The sequence below is a fragment of the Gallus gallus genome, chromosome 14, assembly GCF_016699485.2.
Source record: "Gallus gallus isolate bGalGal1 chromosome 14, bGalGal1.mat.broiler.GRCg7b, whole genome shotgun sequence".
Lineage (NCBI taxonomy): Eukaryota > Metazoa > Chordata > Aves > Galliformes > Phasianidae > Gallus > Gallus gallus.
Window position 1 is genome coordinate 7,501 of NC_052545.1, and position 20,899 is coordinate 28,399.

The following is a 20,899-nucleotide window of genomic DNA, read 5'->3' on the forward strand; positions in this document are numbered from 1 at the left end:
TAACCCTAACCCTAACCCTAACCCTAACCCTAACCCTAACCCTAACCCTAACCCTAACCCTAACCCTAACCCTAACCCTAACCCTAACCCTAAACCCTAACCCTAACCCTAACCCTAACCCTAACCCTAACCCTAACCCTAACCCTAACCCTAACCCTAACCCTAACCCTAACCCTAACCCTAACCCTAACCCTAACCCTAACCCTAACCCTAACCCTAACCCTAACCCTAACCCTAACCCTAACCCTAACCCTAACCCTAACCCTAACCCTAACCCTAACCCTAACCCTAACCCTAACCCTAACCCTAACCCTAACCCTAACCCTAACCCTAACCCTAACCCTAACCCTAACCCTAACCCTAACCCTAACCCTAACCCTAACCCTAACCCTAACCCTAACCCTAACCCTAACCCTAACCCTAACCCTAACCCTAACCCTAACCCTAACCCTAACCCTAACCCTAACCCTAACCCTAACCCTAACCCTAACCCTAACCCTAACCCTAACCCTAACCCTAACCCTAACCCTAACCCTAACCCTAACCCTAACCCTAACCCTAACCCTAACCCTAACCCTAACCCTAACCCTAACCCTAACCCTAACCCTAACCCTAACCCTAACCCTAACCCTAACCCTAACCCTAACCCTAACCCTAACCCTAACCCTAACCCTAACCCTAACCCTAACCCTAACCCTAACCCTAACCCTAACCCTAACCCTAACCCTAACCCTAACCCTAACCCTAACCCTAACCCTAACCCTAACCCTAACCCTAACCCTAACCCTAACCCTAACCCTAACCCTAACCCTAACCCTAACCCTAACCCTAACCCTAACCCTAACCCTAACCCTAACCCTAACCCTAACCCTAACCCTAACCCTAACCCTAACCCTAACCCTAACCCTAACCCTAACCCTAACCCTAACCCTAACCCTAACCCTAACCCTAACCCTAACCCTAACCCTAACCCTAACCCTAACCCTAACCCTAACCCTAACCCTAACCCTAACCCTAACCCTAACCCTAACCCTAACCCTAACCCTAACCCTAACCCTAACCCTAACCCTAACCCTAACCCTAACCCTAACCCTAACCCTAACCCTAACCCTAACCCTAACCCTAACCCTAACCCTAACCCTAACCCTAACCCTAACCCTAACCCTAACCCTAACCCTAACCCTAACCCTAACCCTAACCCTAACCCTAACCCTAACCCTAACCCTAACCCTAACCCTAACCCTAACCCTAACCCTAACCCTAACCCTAACCCTAACCCTAACCCTAACCCTAACCCTAACCCTAACCCTAACCCTAACCCTAACCCTAACCCTAACCCTAACCCTAACCCTAACCCTAACCCTAACCCTAACCCTAACCCTAACCCTAACCCTAACCCTAACCCTAACCCTAACCCTAACCCTAACCCTAACCCTAACCCTAACCCTAACCCTAACCCTAACCCTAACCCTAACCCTAACCCTAACCCTAACCCTAACCCTAACCCTAACCCTAACCCTAACCCTAACCCTAACCCTAACCCTAACCCTAACCCTAACCCTAACCCTAACCCTAACCCTAACCCTAACCCTAACCCTAACCCTAACCCTAACCCTAACCCTAACCCTAACCCTAACCCTAACCCTAACCCTAACCCTAACCCTAACCCTAACCCTAACCCTAACCCTAACCCTAACCCTAACCCTAACCCTAACCCTAACCCTAACCCTAACCCTAACCCTAACCCTAACCCTAACCCTAACCCTAACCCTAACCCTAACCCTAACCCTAACCCTAACCCTAACCCTAACCCTAACCCTAACCCTAACCCTAACCCTAACCCTAACCCTAACCCTAACCCTAACCCTAACCCTAACCCTAACCCTAACCCTAACCCTAACCCTAACCCTAACCCTAACCCTAACCCTAACCCTAACCCTAACCCTAACCCTAACCCTAACCCTAACCCTAACCCTAACCCTAACCCTAACCCTAACCCTAACCCTAACCCTAACCCTAACCCTAACCCTAACCCTAACCCTAACCCTAACCCTAACCCTAACCCTAACCCTAACCCTAACCCTAACCCTAACCCTAACCCTAACCCTAACCCTAACCCTAACCCTAACCCTAACCCTAACCCTAACCCTAACCCTAACCCTAACCCTAACCCTAACCCTAACCCTAACCCTAACCCTAACCCTAACCCTAACCCTAACCCTAACCCTAACCCTAACCCTAACCCTAACCCTAACCCTAACCCTAACCCTAACCCTAACCCTAACCCTAACCCTAACCCTAACCCTAACCCTAACCCTAACCCTAACCCTAACCCTAACCCTAACCCTAACCCTAACCCTAACCCTAACCCTAACCCTAACCCTAACCCTAACCCTAACCCTAACCCTAACCCTAACCCTAACCCTAACCCTAACCCTAACCCTAACCCTAACCCTAACCCTAACCCTAACCCTAACCCTAACCCTAACCCTAACCCTAACCCTAACCCTAACCCTAACCCTAACCCTAACCCTAACCCTAACCCTAACCCTAACCCTAACCCTAACCCTAACCCTAACCCTAACCCTAACCCTAACCCTAACCCTAACCCTAACCCTAACCCTAACCCTAACCCTAACCCTAACCCTAACCCTAACCCTAACCCTAACCCTAACCCTAACCCTAACCCTAACCCTAACCCTAACCCTAACCCTAACCCTAACCCTAACCCTAACCCTAACCCTAACCCTAACCCTAACCCTAACCCTAACCCTAACCCTAACCCTAACCCTAACCCTAACCCTAACCCTAACCCTAACCCTAACCCTAACCCTAACCCTAACCCTAACCCTAACCCTAACCCTAACCCTAACCCTAACCCTAACCCTAACCCTAACCCTAACCCTAACCCTAACCCTAACCCTAACCCTAACCCTAACCCTAACCCTAACCCTAACCCTAACCCTAACCCTAACCCTAACCCTAACCCTAACCCTAACCCTAACCCTAACCCTAACCCTAACCCTAACCCTAACCCTAACCCTAACCCTAACCCTAACCCTAACGCCTACAACCCTAACGCCTACAACCCTAACGCCTACAACCCTAACGCCTACAACCCTAACGCCTACAACCCTAACGCCTACAACCCTAACGCCTACAACCCTAACGCCTACAACCCTAACGCCTACAACCCTAACGCCTAACGCCTAATGCCTACAACCCTAATGCCTAATGCCTACAACCCTAACGCCTAATGCCTACAACCCTAACGCCTAATGCCTACAACCCTAACGCCTAACGCCTACAACCCTAACGCCTACAACCCTAACGCCTACAACCCTAACGCCTACAACCCTAACACCTAACGCCTAATGCCTACAACCCTAACGCCTAATGCCTACAACCCTAACGCCTAATGCCTACAACCCTAACGCCTAACGCCTACAACCCTAACGCCTACAACCCTAACGCCTACAACCCTAACGCCTACAACCCTAACGCCTAACGCCTAACGCCTACAACCCTAACGCCTAATGCCTACAACCCTAACGCCTAATGCCTACAACCCTAACGCCTAACGCCTACAACCCTAACGCCTACAATTCTTCTATTCTTGTATTACAGGCACCTACCTGTTGTGCTTACCTTGTGATGTAATCCATATTGTAGTAGAAAACATGCAAATGTACAATTACTATGAGATGCATACTGGTTTCTAACAACACCAAGTATTGCTAATACGCTTATTTTCTTTAACACAATCAGAGGCAAAGTAGCACACATTTCCACACAGCGCAGGGTCATAGTTTACAACAACTAGCAGGATATGCCCAGAATGCAGAAATATTTAGTGCCAGGTCATGTACAGTAGCTTTGTTGATGAAGTTCAATGTGAATATAATCTCAAAACAGGAATGTGAGGCACACTGTATGTGTTGTAACTGTTGACTCCAAAATACATCAACAAGAAGGCGCAACAGATACAGGTTCAAAATACATTCTGAGATAATGTAACAATGCACAGTGTACAAAAAGCTAACAGAGGTTCAAACATGCTTTTCAAGTACACAACATGCAAATATTCATTCCACAACAACAAATGCTGTACAGATGCAGGACAGAGATTGAAAATACAATGCAAAGCACAGCTTACAATTGTAGGAAACCCAATAAATTCAGGTCAACAAATACCTTTCTAACACATGTTTCTGTGTAAAAATGCAACTCCAAAATATCACATTCAAGCCTATTTAACAGTTTGTATTTTTTACTACCAGGCAAAAATACCATAAAAACAAGACATAGTCAGTATATATCCAAAAAAAATCCTTTACATGCTCCAATACATATTATGTACATACAGCAAAATTACAAAATCTCATAACCACAGTAAACATAGGAAAACATGCTATACAACAAAGAATCCACAAAAATTAAAAAAAAAAAAAAAAAAGCCCAATACTGCTCATATAGAACACACAACTAAAATCCAGGAAAGCACAGATCTCAGCCAGCACAGGAAGGAACTCCACTCCAAACCCGAAACACAAAGAAAAAAAAAATAAATGCCAAAGTAACAATATATCACAAGCCCTTATCTACAAGCAAACTTCAACTTTGGAAAGCCAAAATCCAATACCCGCGCTGAAATCAGCGCAACAGACAGACCGGCCAAAAATCGGCACGAGTCTCAGAGTGGCCGGCAAGGAGCGCAAAAGGCCTCCATCCGACGGCCGTGCGTCGGTTACGGGGTTGGGTTAGCCCTGCGCTAGAGACAAACAGAGCAAAGCTAACCCAACCCCGTAAGCGAGGCCAAGCTAAACTCAACTTCGGAAAGCCAAAATCCAATACCCGCGCTGAAATCAGCGCAACAGACAGACCGGCCAAAAATCGGCACGAGTCTCAGAGTGGCCGGCAAGGAGCGCAAAAGGCCTCCATCCGACGGCCGTGCGTCGGTTACGGGGTTGGGTTAGCCCTGCGCTAGAGACAAACAGAGCAAAGCTAACCCAACCCCGTAAGCGAGGCCAAGCTAAACTCAACTTCGGAAAGCCAAAATCCAATACCCGCGCTGAAATCAGCGCAACAGACAGACCGGCCAAAAATCGGCACGAGTCTCAGAGTGGCCGGCAAGGAGCGCAAAAGGCCTCCATCCGACGGCCGTGCGTCGGTTACGGGGTTGGGTTAGCCCTGCGCTAGAGACAAACAAAGCAAAGCTAACCCAACCCCGTAAGCGAGGCCAAGCTAAACTCAACTTCGGAAAGCCAAAATCCAATACCCGCGCTGAAATCAGCGCAACAGACAGACCGGCCAAAAATCGGCACGAGTCTCAGAGTGGCCGGCAAGGAGCGCAAAAGGCCTCCATCCGACGGCCGTGCGTCGGTTACGGGGTTGGGTTAGCCCTGCGCTAGAGACAAACAGAGCAAAGCTAACCCAACCCCGTAAGCGAGGCCAAGCTAAACTCAACTTCAGGAAAGCCAAAATCCAATACCCGCGCTGAAATCAGCGCAACAGACAGACCGGCCAAAAATCGGCACGAGTCTCAGAGTGGCCGGCAAGGAGCGCAAAAGGCCTCCATCCGACGGCCGTGCGTCGGTTACGGGGTTGGGTTAGCCCTGCGCTAGAGACAAACAGAGCAAAGCTAACCCAACCCCGTAAGCGAGGCCAAGCTAAACTCAACTTCGGAAAGCCAAAATCCAATACCCGCGCTGAAATCAGCGCAACAGACAGACCGGCCAAAAATCGGCACGAGTCTCAGAGTGGCCGGCAAGGAGCGCAAAAGGCCTCCATCCGACGGCCGTGCGTCGGTTACGGGGTTGGGTTAGCCCTGCGCTAGAGACAAACAGAGCAAAGCTAACCCAACCCCGTAAGCGAGGCCAAGCTAAACTCAACTTCGGAAAGCCAAAATCCAATACCCGCGCTGAAATCAGCGCAACAGACAGACCGGCCAAAAATCGGCACGAGTCTCAGAGTGGCCGGCAAGGAGCGCAAAAGGCCTCCATCCGACGGCCGTGCGTCGGTTACGGGGTTGGGTTAGCCCTGCGCTAGAGACAAACAGAGCAAAGCTAACCCAACCCCGTAAGCGAGGCCAAGCTAAACTCAACTTTCGGAAAGCCAAAATCCAATACCCGCGCTGAAATCAGCGCAACAGACAGACCGGCCAAAAATTGGCACGAGTCTCAGAGTGGCCGGCAAGGAGCGCAAAAGGCCTCCATCCGACGGCCGTGCGTCGGTTACGGGGTTGGGTTAGCCCTGCGCTAGAGACAAACAGAGCAAAGCTAACCCAACCCCGTAAGCGAGGCCAAGCTAAACTCAACTTCGGAAAGCCAAAATCCAATACCCGCGCTGAAATCAGCGCAACAGACAGACCGGCCAAAAATCGGCACGAGTCTCAGAGTGGCCGGCAAGGAGCGCAAAAGGCCTCCATCCGACGGCCGTGCGTCGGTTACGGGGTTGGGTTAGCCCTGCGCTAGAGACAAACAGAGCAAAGCTAACCCAACCCCGTAAGCGAGGCCAAGCTAAACTCAACTTCGGAAAGCCAAAATCCAATACCCGCGCTGAAATCAGCGCAACAGACAGACCGGCCAAAAATCGGCACGAGTCTCAGAGTGGCCGGCAAGGAGCGCAAAAGGCCTCCATCCGACGGCCGTGCGTCGGTTACGGGGTTGGGTTAGCCCTGCGCTAGAGACAAACAGAGCAAAGCTAACCCAACCCCGTAAGCGAGGCCAAGCTAAACTCAACTTCGGAAAGCCAAAATCCAATACCCGCGCTGAAATCAGCGCAACAGACAGACCGGCCAAAAATCGGCACGAGTCTCAGAGTGGCCGGCAAGGAGCGCAAAAGGCCTCCATCCGACGGCCGTGCGTCGGTTACGGGGTTGGGTTAGCCCTGCGCTAGAGACAAACAGAGCAAAGCTAACCCAACCCCGTAAGCGAGGCCAAGCTAAACTCAACTTCGGAAAGCCAAAATCCAATACCCGCGCTGAAATCAGCGCAACAGACAGACCGGCCAAAAATCGGCACTGTTCTAGGATTATTACCCCAAAAAATCAGAACGTTAGCATCAACCCCAGAGATGAAATTACAAAATACAGTCAACATGACTCTACATGGCACATGAAGCCACACTTAATGTATGTGAAAAGTAAAAGCTGCTGGGGGTACGAGTTAATGCTCAGCTGTACAAGAGCTGAAAATGGGCCCAGGTGGCAAACAGGGCCAAACGCATCCTGGCCAGCATGGCAAACACTGTGGCCACCAGGAGCGGGGAGGTAATAACTTGCTGTACTCACAACTGGTGAGACTGCACCTGTACTGCTCTGTTCAGTTTCAGGCCCCTTGCTGCAACAAAGACGTATGTGACCTTGAACATCTCCCAGTGATGGCAACAAAACTTGTGATGGGTCAGAACTACAGGTCTTATAAGGAGCATCTGAAAGACATACAATTATTCAGTCCAGAAAACAGGAGTCCCACAGAGAACTTCATCGTACTCCACAACAGACTGCGCAGATGTTGTGAGCAGAAGCTTGGAGAAAGTTTGGCCTCTTCACACAAGCAACAAACAGGACCCAAGGAAATGCCACAAATCCTACCAGAGTGCATTTAAAATATGCAGAAGGAAAAACTCCGTCTGTCAAAGCTGGGTCAAGAGCTGCAATGCCCTGCCAACTGGAGTCACTGTCCCTGGCACTGTTTGAGAGGCATCAGTATGAGGAGCTAGGAGAAATGGGTTAGCAGCCTGTGGTAGCAACAGAAATGGAAGGACGGGGTCAAATAGAGGATCTTGCAGATCCCTTCCAGCCCTGGGATTCTATGTTTCTATGACACAACACCACAAGCAACACAAAGGGTTTAGCACATTTATTGTCCACGCTCTCCAGAAGAAGATGGCAGCTTCACTATAAAAACGGAAGAGACACAACCAACTGTTAAGAGTACAGATGAAACAACTCAAACACAGCTACTGACCAAAACCAACACCTATAACACAGATCCAAAGCACGATCAGTACTGAAGACCTATGAGAACGCAAGAGAAAACACACAAGCTAAGACAAGATGCTATGGCATAATCAAAACAAGCAACAATTCATGCAACAGCAATAAGATCATGCACAATAACAAAGACAAGTAGCATCACCACACACACACGCAAAGACTGCAAAATACAAAACCAGACACCCGATGCTCCAAAAAAGCCCACCGCTACACTACACAAAACAATTGAAGATAAGCAACTCAAAGAATAGAAAAATATAATTACACAAATCACAGCAAGAAGAACATGACCAAAAAAAAGACAATAACATGAGGAAGAAGGAAGACTGAGAGCAAAGGCAGTGAAGTCACAGATCCAGAAACTGATTCAACAACTGGGACTGACACTCACACATAAATAAACACATTACATGTGTTAGTAAGAAAACTTACTGAGTCCATCAAGAAACCTAGAACACCATCCGCTACAAATCCACACATACTAACAGCAAAAGTTGAAGGTAACCCCAAAGAAGACAAGACAGACAGCCAAGCCCAACAAACAGATGCAACAACTCAAGTGATGATTATTTCAAGTAAGTTTTTACTACTCATTCTACAACACCTTCTAAGCATACAGCTGTTCATAAGAACCAAATCTACTGAACCTTTAAGATTATACTGCCAACTTAGTTCAACAATCAGAACAGCACCTAGCATTACAAATAAGCATAACCCTTCAAGATCAACACCAATTAACTGTAAAGAAAAGCAATTAGAATGACATTCACAACAATTACATTTAAGTCAAAGACACATCCCCAACACATCCAATCCCAGCAATGAAGGCAACAACCACAGAAGACAAAGCCCTGCATGAAAACAAAGACAAAAACAGGCACAGCTAATTGCGTAACAATACACACACAAGATAAATGCAATAGAAAGATAAGTGAGCAAAAAGACAAAGACGAGGGCAAAAGAAACCGCTAGCAGAAAGAAAAGAACAAGGCCCAGAAACAGCAGAGACCGACACAATTCATGCAAATAAATAAACTAAGGGAAAGCAAAACCGAAACAGAATAGAAAACAAAGACAAAAAAACCACCATGGGAGATCAAAAACCAAGCTAAGAACACAGCACAACATACACAAACAAGAAGCAATTACCAAACACAGAAAAAACAGTAAAAAAGAAAAACCACAGAAAGGTAACACTAAAACTGGCAAAAAACCTAACAAGAACAGTAAAGAAACCCAAGAGCCAAAATTAATGAAAATATCTAGACCAAACCAAAGAAATAATGAAAACAACCCCCCCCCCCCCCCCCACACACACACAAAGCTATAACAAACGCAAACAACAGCCACTATAAGCAAACCCATAGCTAGAAACAAAAAGAAGCCCATGAAAGCCTACAAGAAAAAAAATGGACAAAAGATACAGTAAAATACCAAAAAAAACAAACAAACAAACAAGCAAAAACCAAGCAATCACACACACACCACCACATGCAAGACACAACAATAACAGCCATAAAGAAAAGCAGAGGCGATGCAGAGTAGAACACCAAAGCAAACCCAAACCAAATGCAAAAACAATCACAATGCACAGCACAACATGAAACCAAACTGAATGCAAAACCCAGGGAAAAGCAAGACCAAAGAAAGAAAACCAAAACCAAACGTGAAGGCAAACCAAACATGGAGCAGAAGCAAAGAACAACTGAAACATAAGAAAAACACTCACACAGTGCTAAAACAAACTCAAAACACCACCGAAGAATAACGAAATCCAACACCGAGGCAAAGAGAACACCCAGGAAAAACTGAACCAAAAGGTAAAGGACAACACACAAGGAAATCCAGAGCTAACACAAAGGAGAAAACAGAAATGCCCAGAGAATACAAAAGAAAAGGTAAAATGATACAACAACTGAAACACAAAGGCAAAAAAAGACAAAACCGAACAGAAGACCCAAACAAAACTAAAACAAACGCTAATAAAAAGGCAAACAAAACTGCCACAGAAAGCCAATACAAAGGTAAAGGGAACAGGAACAAAAAAAAATCAGGAAGAAAACAAACAGAAAAAGACCCAAACCTGTAAACAACCCCCAAACGCAACAAAGATTCCAGGAAACACTTAACAAGGCCACACTACCCAACAGGAAAAAACTCAACTACAGACAATGCACTTAGCTCTTTGGATGACCACCTTCAACTCAAAGTAAGCATTCAAGCCTCTCAAGGACACAAACCTTTCTGTTTCTTCCCACATATCTGAAAAGCTGCAAACTTCACAGTGGGCTTCTGTGTGTAACCCACACAGAAATGCCACACTTCTGAACGACCACTTGTCCAACACAAAAAATGTTAACAACTGAACCCAGCACATATAAGCTTGCCCCTCTTCCACGAATACACCCTGTACAGCTCCAATCTGAAAACAACATCCCTACTTCCAAGCCCAAAAAGCTGCTGACTACTCAACTCACTGCAGTGATGCAGACATCAACAATCAAGACATGTTGCTGATCTATATCAACTCAACAACCTTATGTCTACTTAAAAACAATCGCCACCCTCTTGTAAAAGAAACCAGGAGCACATCACAAGCCTCTGGCAACACGTACCTCACAAACTCCAGTCTGCAACCCACCTGTTGAAACTACAAACCAACAGACAGCGCTCCCACTTCACCTGACAAACTGAAGAATGCCGTACTGCCAGGGAGAACAAGATATCCTGGAAAGAAAGAAAACAGGAAAAACAGTCAGAGTATAATAACAGCAATAAATAAATAAACCAAACAATACAAAGGGAGAAGTGCAAGCACCAAAAACCACACCAGCGTGCAAAAAGCCCAGTGCATCAAGACTCCACAACAAAACATAATACACAAATTAGGAGAAACATCACAACAGCTACTAAAGACTCATGTTCTGAGGCTATTAAGCTCACTCACCTGAGCGCTGTAGCAGCCGCTCCTGGGGACCCGCTCCAGCAAAGTCCTGCGGAGCAGCTCCGGCAGGGACCGCTCCGGCAGGGACCGCTCCGGCAGGGACCGCTCCGGCAGGGACCGCTCCGGCAGGGACCGCTCCGGCAGGGACCGCTCCGGCAGGGACCCCCGGGGCAGCTCCAGCAACGAACCGAGAAAAGGGAAATCCAAAACAACCCTACCTGACACTGGAGGAGGACCCCACACCACCGACCCGGAACGAGAGCCGCCGACGGACTGAACTCCCTCGGCTGAAACGCGGCTTTTGAATGCGGGCGAAGGGGCGGAGCCAATGACGTCACAAACGGAAGGCGGGGCAGACGACCCGAAAGGGCGGCCGGGGGTGGGGCCGGCGTGCAGAGACATGCCCGTACGGGACACGGCGATACAGTTTAAAGGGGCCAAACGATGAGACAACAGCGGGCAGGGGACCAACGGCGGGGGGGAAGCACTGACGGAGACGAGAGGGAGTGTCAACTGCGGGGGGGCCAGAGGAGAGGGGAGCTGCGGCAACGCCTACGGGTGCGATGGCAAGAACGCTGACAGCGACGCCACAAAGATGGCAGGGGTGCGGGGATGGCGGGTGGGAGGTGGCTGGACGGCTGGAGGGCAGCAAAAGACCGAGGACCCACCACGACGACGATCGGCAGCTGATGCCAACAGGGGCAGGGTACCGTTCCAGGACTTTCAAAAGACACGATGAAAAAACTGTTGGTCAACCCCACCACAACTTGCCACTGTGAACAACACCAATGCCAAAGCTCTGTGGTGTATTCCAAGCACAAAGCAAAACTCCTACACATGTCCACTGCCTTCAAAGATCTAAAATATTGGCATTATACTCTAGGATATCCCAAACACTGCCATAAACACTCAGTACTCTCTACAGACATAACAACAACACCAGGTTCAGCAAGCATTGGCTGCCAGACCGCAAAACACTCACAGACCTGCTCATTATTCTCCATGGCACATAAAGCCCGTGCACTATGCTGAACATTGCTACCACAACCCTCACTTAACTCTAAAATACCCAAACATTGTGCCACACCCACTGGCCACGTTGGGCAGCCTCGCTAACAGACATGGTACCCTAGAGATGTCCCAGGTCAAGCACTGCAAACCTTAAGAAAATAGTCACAGCCTCAAACAAACCCACAAGATCTACTAGCTGGGGACCCCACTCACAGGATAGCTGTTGAAACTCGATGACGTGTCAAATCCCTTTCAAGCCTGAACAATCCAGGATTCTAAGATGCAATAATTCTGCCTGTAGTCTACCTAGACTTCAGCAAAGCCTCTGACAAGGTCTCCCACGATATGCTCCTGCGGAAACAGGCTGCCCGTGGCCTGCACGGGCGTACTCTTCTTGGAGTAAGGAACATGCTACACAACCGTGCCTCACAGATAGTACTTAATGGAGTTAACTCCAGCTGGTGACCTGTTACAACTGCTGATCCCCAGGGGCTGGTACTGAGGCCCATCGTGTTTAATGTCTTTACTGAGGACCTACATGAGGAGACTGAATATACCCTGAGTGTACAGATAACACCAACTTCAGAGGTAGTACAGATCTGCCTGACAGTAAGGAGGCCCTTCAGACAGATCTAGATAAGCTGCATTGCTGGGCTGAATAGAATGCGATGACATTCAACGAGGCCAAGTGCCGGATCCTGCACTTTGGCCGCAATCACCCCATACAGCTCTATACGCTTCGATCAGATTGGCTACATAACTGCGAAGACAAAATGGACCTACAGGTGATGCCTGATGCTCGCCTGAACGTGAGCAGACAGTGTGCCTGGGAGGCAAACAGGGCCAATGCCATTATGGCCTGCATGAGAAATAGTGTGGTGATCAGGAGCGGGGACAACCTGCGCCAGGGAAGGTTCAGGCTGCATGTTAGCAAATACTACTTCTCTGAAAGGGTGGTCAGTCACTGGAATGGGCTGCCCGGAGAGGTGATGGAGTCACCAACTCTGGAGGTGTTCAACGAACACTGGGACGTTGTGTTGCGGGACATGGTTTAATGAGAACTATTGGTGATGGCTGGATGGTTGGACTGGGTGATCCTGCGGGTCTTTTCCAACCTTGGTGATTCTATGATTCTGCGATAAACATACCCCAGTGCTGCTGAGGTGACACCTGAACCGCAGTGTTCGCTACTTGGAACCTTGTTCCAAGAAAGACACTGAGGCCCTGGAACGTGTCCACAAAAGGGCAATGACACTGGTGAGGGATCCATAGCATAGATTTTAGGAGGAGCAACTAAGGGAGCTGCAAAATGCAGCATCTGGTGCACAGACTCAGACATCAACGATTCAAATAATTTAATACAATTTCTCACATAACTTACATACATTCACAAGTTTCCTTTTTCAGGTTTCTCATGCACCCTTACAAGTTTCTCCTGCACCTGCACATATCAACACAGTATTCTACAAATGCTCCTGAACTGTGTATGTGGGCGCTTGTCCAGGCACAGCCGTGAGCCACTTCTTTTTTTGTCTTCTTCTACAGGTCGTTCGTTTGCATACTTTTTACGTTGTTCCACAGCTGCTGCTCTGAATAGATGCTCTTGTATTCCCACACTGATTGTTTACTCTCAAGAAGAGGATGCTCAGGACACACTGCACCACACTCTACAGGCTCCCTGAAGTTAGGTTGTGATGAGGAGGGCTTTGGCCTCTGCTACCAGGAAACAAACAGTAATACAGGAAACAGCCACAAATTTCACCATGTCAGATTTCATTATGCCTAAGTAAAAATGTATTCTGTCACAGAGCAGTCATGCACAGGAATGGCCTGCCGGAGGAGCTGCTGAACTCTCCGTCCAAGGTAGTGTTCAATAGACAGCTAGACGACATACTACAAGATATGGCTTAGTACCACATGGTAGTAATGCGGATGGCAGCACAATTGAACTACATACTCTTGTAGATCCTTCCAAACCTTGTGATTCCATAATGATACAATTCTATACATACTCTAACACAAAACCACAAAGCCACAAAACATCACGGATCGAAAAGCACCTTTGCAGAACATCTAGTCCAATGCCTGAGATGGAGCAGGAACACCTAGAGCGGGTCACAGAGGAACAAATCCAAATGGGCTAGGAATGTCTGCAGAGAAGAACACCCCACAACCTCTCTTTACAGCCTGTACCTGTGTTCTCTCATGCTCACGATAAAGAAGACAGATCTCAAATTTTAAGCAGAACCTGCTCGGTTCAATCCAGCACCCATTACTGCTGCTCATATCACCAAATGTCACTTGACAACAGCCTTCCTCAATTCTACTCACACCCACCCTAGCTGTATTTATATACATGAATAACTTCATACCTCAGTCTCCTTGAACCTAAAAACTACACTGAGAGGAGAAATACTCTGAACCTACAAATCATCCCCCTTCTAATACACCACAGAATGCCATTAGCCTTCTAGGCCACAAGCGCACAGTACTGGCTCATGTTCCTCCTCCCGTCCTCCATGAAGCCCGAGTCCCTTTCACCCACGCTGCGCCCCAATGGGGCGCTCCCCATCCTATAATAGTACCTACGGTTCTTCCCACATGCAATGCTCTACTATTGCCCTTAGTGAACTTCATGAAATTCCATCCCACCCAACTCTCCTGAGGGTCTAGATCACCCTATATGTCAGCAAAGCCTTCTGACTTGTCAGGCACGCCTTGCGATTTTCTGTCATCAGCGTTCCTGACCTTGCTCTATTCCCTTATCCAAATCATTAATGAATATAGTAAATAGCACCAGTCCCACTACCTATCCCCAAGGGACACCACTAGACACAAGGTGCCAACTAGATTCCGTCTCATGCGCCAGAACTCTCCGGCTTCTTCCCTTCAGTGGCTTCGCAATCCACCTCGCTATCCGATCATCCGGACCATGCTTCTGTAGGTTACCTGCAAACATGCTGTGTGAGACAGTGACGAGTCCTTCACTGAAATCAATAAAACACATGCACTACTTCACCGTGAGCTCTCCAGCACATGACGTCATCATGAAAAGCTATCAGGTTCATCAAAAAGGACTTCCTGTCGCTGAAACCATGCTGACTGCATCTAAAAACACTCTTACTCTCAATACGCATGATGCTCTGCATCAGAGTATCGCCCCACAAAACTCCCTTAGTGTACTTTAGGACTCCACATGGAGTTCCACGTGATCAAAAAGGCTTCTCACAGTCAACATGCATAATCTGGCACAATAGGCCCCAAGCCAATAGGGCCCGTGTGGTAGTTGCTTTCTGCAACAACGATGTTAGCCACCTGTGTTAGGCCTCTGCACGCACTGATCAATAGCCTGATCAGGGCCAAATGACTGCAGACGCACACCAATATGATGAGCAGCAAAATGGCATTTATTCACTACTAAACACAGCTTATATACATTTTACCTACAAAACCGTGCTGTCATGTCCCACTCTGATTGGTTCACACCAGATAACATTGAGCCTTATTTGGCCATTTCCACATTCTTTTCTCATCCTTCTTCTTCTCCTGTTTTCTCTGCATCAAGCTCAGCACGATAGCACTGTCTCTCTATGCTTGGGGAGAGGCCTGTCCTGTACATCCCGTATCCCCGCAAGATGCCTACTACATCTCCCCCTCCCTAAGCTGAATACTACTTACACACACACCTAACCCATACATCGTGAAGCAGCGCAAAACGCCTAATCCTAAATATATTTCAGCACACTATTCCTACTACTTTCTACAATTCTTAAGCAATCATCAGAGCAACAGGAAATCCTTTCCCATGCTTGGCCAAGCCTTGCCCCGTTACAGCACGAACGCAACAACCTAAACCCCTCTACAACTTTTCACGCAGTCTATGATACTCAATTCGATAGTCAAAAGTCTTGTCCATCATTCACTGAAGGCAGTTCTACAAGCACCCTACAAAGCATGGAAGACAGATTAGAATACATACAGAAACTGCAAGCCCTATAGCAAAAACCTTAAGCAATTGTTTTAACCATGAACCTGTTTCCCCAAACAGTCCATCCAGCCAGCTCTCAAAGGGATCACGCTCTTCTTTAATCTTCTGCATATGTTCTTGCGTCCATTGTAGTTGTTTGCGACACGCTGTAATCGCCAGGGACACCATAAACATCAGCAACATTGGAAGTGTCAGCATTGCAGGTGTAGTGCTCCTCTTGATGAATGGTTCTTGATCCCATCGTCTGTCCCTCAGTTGTTCTGGAGTTGGCTTCGGTTTGCCAACGAAGAATTTCTGTAGAAAACTTGCACCTAGACTCAGTTTTTGCAGATATGTTACTTATATCTGGTATTACTTTTCGCGATGGTACCCACAGAATTTCCCAGATTCATGATGTTTATCTGCCACATACCCGACAACGGATACCCTTTAGCAAGCCCTTCCTGCGATCAGGAGGCCCGGACTGGCCTCCCCCACAGTGGCACTGTGCTCTAACATGGCCATACTGGCCGCATCGGAAACACAGCCCTTGCTGCTGCAGCGATCTTTGCTGTCGCGGGCCAACAGCTATGACAATAGCTGTGGCTAGCCCTTCATTAGTTAAATGAGCCACCTTGAGCTTATCTAAGACATACTGAATAACTTTTCCCGGCGTATTAAGCGTACTCGGGCTGGCTCGCAGCAATGCCTTAACATTGTCATGTGATTTCTGCTGCAGGCAGTCAATGATCACTGGCCCTTGGGCCGGTTCCAGGAGATCAGACCCTTCTGCAGCAGCTAAAAGCCTGTCTGCAAAGCTTTGAAAGGATTCATTCGGGCCCTGGGTAATATCTGTGCACGGAGCAGGTGGTTCAGCCTTATGCACAAGTTTATTAAACGCTGCCACCATTGCATCTGTGGCTGCTATTAGCTCCCCTGGTCTTAGTTTCGCTCACTGGCCCTGGGGCAAAGCCACTCCCACGGCCTTCCCTGAAAGCTGCTGTATGCCGGTCCCATGCAGGGAGCAGCCCCGGCAGACCCCTGCCGCCTCGGCACGCCCCCCCAACTCGGCCATCCAGTCCGTCTCCCATAACGTAAACTGGACCAGCCTGTGCACCATATGCATTAGGTTTGTGATGTCACGGGGGAGGAGAGGCCCCAGTGCAGCCAAAGTTTGTAGTGCATTTAATGTCAGAGGTGATTTCAAGCCTCCTTTATCCATAAATTCCACCAGGTGCGTAACAACCCTGGGGTCAGGCGGCACCCATTCGGGACCAGGATCACTCACAATCACCGGGAATGCCTCTGGAACTATACCCTTCCCCCTGCACTCAAAGCCAGTCCCTTCTTTCTCCTCTACACTATCACTCACACTACCACCCCTGGGAGAGACCAGAGACGGTAAGCTATGCCCCCTGTCCGCATTGGACAGACCTTTCGTCTGGTCCCTCCCCATGTGGGCACTAAGTTGATCCTGCCCATGTAGATCACAGCTTCCTCCGCCCCCTTGAGTCAGGTAACACTGACGTAATTCTGATAAAGGATACAACGTTCTGCCTGAGGGGTCCGGATATGGGGGAGGGGGACGAGACCTCGGGTCTCTGTGGGCACCCCGTTGTCCCCCCAGGCCCCACCGCAACACAGATTCTACTTGCTGGCCAGCACTATCGTCATCACCACAATCTTCTGCAGGGCGTCACCCCAATCTGCAGGCTACACCTGCAATCAGTACCACCGTCACCTCGGTCTTCTGCAGGGCTCCCCGCCGCTGCAGGCTAATCAGGCTGTCGTCACCCCAGCTCTCGTATTCATGCAAAGGGCATCAGACACAGTCTGCTGCCTCACACGGGGCACCATTTGTTGCTTTCTGCAACAACAATGTTAGCCACCTGTGTTAGGCCTCTGCACGCACTGATCAATAGCCTGATCAGGGCCAAATGACTGCAGACACACACCAATATGATGAGCAGCAAAATGGCATTTATTCACTACTAAACACAGCTTATATACATTTTACCTACAAAACCGTGCTGTCATGTCCCACTCTGATTGGTTCACACCAGATAACATTGAGCCTTATTTGGCCATTTCCACATTCTTTTCTCATCCTTCTTCTTCTCCTGTTTTCTCTGCATCAAGCTCAGCACGATAGCACTGTCTCTCTATGCTTGGGGAGAGGCCTGTCCCGTACATCCCGTATCCCCGCAAGACGCCTACTACAACATGGTACACATACTCATTCACAGCCCAAAACGCTAATTGAAGGTGGGGCCAACACAAAGCAGCTCAGGTGCAATCAATCTGACTCAATGACAGGAAGGGGCGGAGCCAAGACCCACCCCCTCCCAAACCACATTTAAGGGTCAGACGTGCAGAGGAGCGCATCTTCATGCCTACGACCTTCCGAAGCTAAACATATTCTCTTTTGTTTCTATAGCCACAGATCCTGGGCTTGGCCTTGTTCTTGTTTGATGCAAACTGTTACTGTGCTGTCCGTCTGTCATTACTATGATTTTCATCATCTTAGACCATTGCACTTTTTCTTCAGCACCAGACATGCCTTTGTTCACATGTCTTGTGAACCAAAATATGTTTTCTTTTATTCACGCTACAGCAGACATAACACCCTCTGCCAACAGACACTCTAAAATTTGATCGCACAACATTTTACCCAGGGCAAAGAATGGTAAACCAAAAATTTGGATAACAAAGCAAACTCTTACAGGCTGCTGAATGGAAATGGAGGCAAGAAAACAGAACAAACAAACAAAAAGAAGCAACATGACAGTATCAAAGGAGAGCAGAAAGGAATTGAGATAAAGAAAAACTTGACATGCAGAAGAAAATAAATGCATACATATTAAAAAAAAAAAAAAAAAAACAACACATGAGCACTGCACAGAGATTAAAAAAGAAGAGATGAACACTTCCAGTATGTACCACTGAGAAGTCAAACTCCATCACGAACTCAAACACTCTCTCACAGCCTCTGCAGAAATACTGAAGAAGGACATTAAACAGATTGGAGTAAGTCAACAAGATGTTTTCCATCCGTATGGTAACTCCAAAATCACTGCCCAAACCCTGAGAAAAAAACAACAGATACACCCTGGCAATGCTCATGCATGCAAGCCACATGTGTGATAGGAAGCCTAACTCAGGTCCTCTTACTCCTCATCTAACATCTGACTGCTACTAATGACAGAACTCTTGCTGGACATACTTCATTTGTACATTTTTTTCTGCAACACAACATCTTCAGACAGCCAGCATGGCTTTACCAAGAACAGATCTTGCCTGACTAATCTCATGGCCTCATATTTTGTAGTCATGGCAAGGCTGGATACAGGAACAACAGTGCGTGCCATATAACTGCACTTCTGCAAAACCTATGACTTGGTCAGGCACCACATCCTGCTCTCTAAATTGCAGAGGTGTAGATTTGAAGGATGAACTGGTCGATGAATGAGAAACAGGTTGGCTGAATGCAGCCAAAGGGCAATGATTAATGGTTCTGCATCAGGGTGGAGGCTGGTCACCAGTGGTGTGCCAGTTAGGGGTTGGTCTCATGACCGGTGCTCTTCAACATCATCATCAGTGACGCAGATGATGGCATCGAGTGCACCCTGAGCAACTTTGCAGATAACCCCAACCTGACTGGCGAAATCAATACATTGGAAAAATTTAGAAAAAGGAGAAGAAGGAAAAGGAAAAAGTCTAGAAAAAAGGAATTAGAAAAGGAATTAGACAAAGAAATTGGAATGGAAGAATTAGAAAATAATTACAAAAAAATAGAAAGAAAAAAGAAAAGAAATAGAAAAAGGGCAAGGAAAAAGAGCGAGGAAAAAGATAAGATAGGGAAAGAGGTTAGAACTAGAAAAAATATAAAATCAGAAAAATGAGAAATAGAAAGTAAAAAAAAAGAAGCAGAAGCAGAAATAGAAGGGGAAAAGGGAAAAGGGAAAAGAGAATTAGAAAAAAAAGGAAAAAGAAATAGAGAATGAAACAGAACTTGAATTAGAAGAAGTAAAAGAATTAGAATGAGAGAATAAGAAACACATTTAGAAAATCGATTAGAAAAAGGAAAGGAAAAAGAGTGGGAAAAGGAAAAACAACTGAAAAAGGAAAAAGAAAACATTAGAAAAAGAACTGAAAAAGAAAAAAAAGGGAAAAAGAAAAATAAAAATGAATTAAATAAGAAAAAGAATTAGAAAAATGAAAAGCGTCAGAATTTGAAAATTAACTACAAAAAATCACAGAAAGAATTAGAAAATTAATTACAATAAGAAAAAGAATTTGAACTGGAAAGAGTACTGAAAATAGATTTAGAAAAAGAAAAACTATTACAAAAACAATGAGAGAAAGAAAAAGAATTAGAAAATTAAGAACTAGAGATGGGACCTGAAGAATGGGATGTGGAGAAGCGGGCCCACGTGAACCTAATGAGGTTCCATAAGGCCAAATGCAGGGCACCGCACGTGTGTCGGGGCAATCCCAGATATTTAGACAAACAGGACAAAATCTCCTTGACAGCAGCCCTGCAGAGAAGGACTAGCGAGGCTGGTGAATGACAATCTGGACGAAAGCAGCAATACATGCTCGTAGCCTAAAAGACTGACTGCATTTGAGACTGCATTAAAAAACAGCTGGCCAGCAGACAGCAAGAGGTGATTGTCCCCTTCTACTCAGCTCTTGCAAGGCCCCATCTGAAATACGGCGTCCGGTCCTGCAGCCCCCACTACAGGAAGGACTAGGACTTCTTGAAGTGCGTAGAGAGGAGAATGACTAAGATGATCAGAACTCTGACCACCTCTCCTATAAGGAAAGGCTGACAGAATGGGCCTTGAATAGCTTGCAAACAAGAAAGCTCTGATGAGACCTCACTGTGGCCTTCTGGTACTTGAAGGGAGCATATAAACAGGAGGGGGGAACGGCTGTTTTCAAGGGTAGATATCGATAGAACAAGTGAGAATGCTTT

General features: G+C 47.2%; 1 long non-coding RNA gene across 1 annotated transcript; it reads left to right on the forward strand.

The window, feature by feature from the left end:
- Nucleotides 1-11,330: 11,330 nt before the first annotated feature.
- LOC121106789 lies at nt 11,331-13,780 on the forward strand. The gene is made up of 2 exons (XR_005839808.2): nt 11,331-11,501; nt 13,500-13,780. It is a non-coding gene; the product is annotated as an uncharacterized LOC121106789 (long non-coding RNA).
- The last annotated feature ends 7,119 nt before the right edge of the window (nt 13,781-20,899 follow it).